Here is a 773-nt window from a genome sequence, read left to right as displayed (position 1 = left end):
CAGTAGTGGGATTGCTGGGTCATATGGTAATTCTATTTTTAGTTTTTTAAGGAACCTCCATACTGTTCTCCATAGTGGCTGTATCAATTTACGTTCCCACCAACAGTGCAAGAGGGTTCCCTTTTCTCTACACCCTCTCCAGCATTTTTTAAAAATTTATTTGTAAAAAATTTTTGAATTTTATTTTATTTTTTATACAGCATGTTCTTATTAGTTATCCATTTTATACATATTAGTGTATACATGTCAATCCCAATTGCCCAATTCCTCCCCCCCCGCCCCGCACCGCTTTCCCCCCTTGCTGTCCATACGTTTGTTCTCTACATCTGTGTCTCAATTTCTGCCCTGCAAACCGGTTCATCTGTACCATTTTTCTAGCTTCCACATATATGCGTTAATATGCTATATTTGTTTTTCTCTTTCTGATTTACTTCACTCTGTATGACAGTCTCTAGATCCATCCACGTCTCAACAAATGACCCAATTTCGTTCCTTTTTATGGCTGAGTAATAATTCCGTTGTATATATGTACCACATCTTTATCCATTCATCTGTCGATGGGCATTTAGGTTGCTTCCATGACCTGGCTGTTGTAAATAGTGCTTCAGTGAACTTTGGGGTGCATGTATCTTTTTGAATTATGGTTTTCTCTGGGTATATGCCCAGTAGTAGAATTGCTGGATCATATGGTAATTCAATTTTTATTTTTTTAAGGAACCTCCATACTGTTCTCCATAGTGGCTGTATCAATTTACATTCCCACCAACAGTGCA

At 37.8% G+C, this 773-nt stretch overlaps 1 protein-coding gene across 6 annotated transcripts in view; it reads left to right on the top strand.

Moving 5' to 3' along the window:
- The window catches only part of SRPK2 (SRSF protein kinase 2), a 235,775-nt gene that overhangs the window by 92,133 nt on the left and 142,869 nt on the right, over positions 1 to 773 (top strand). The window lies entirely within an intron of this gene.

The sequence above is a fragment of the Physeter macrocephalus genome, chromosome 5, assembly GCF_002837175.3.
Source record: "Physeter macrocephalus isolate SW-GA chromosome 5, ASM283717v5, whole genome shotgun sequence".
Lineage (NCBI taxonomy): Eukaryota > Metazoa > Chordata > Mammalia > Artiodactyla > Physeteridae > Physeter > Physeter macrocephalus.
The sequence above is the reverse complement of the archived record's forward strand: the minus strand, read 5'-3'. Positions and strand labels throughout refer to the sequence as shown.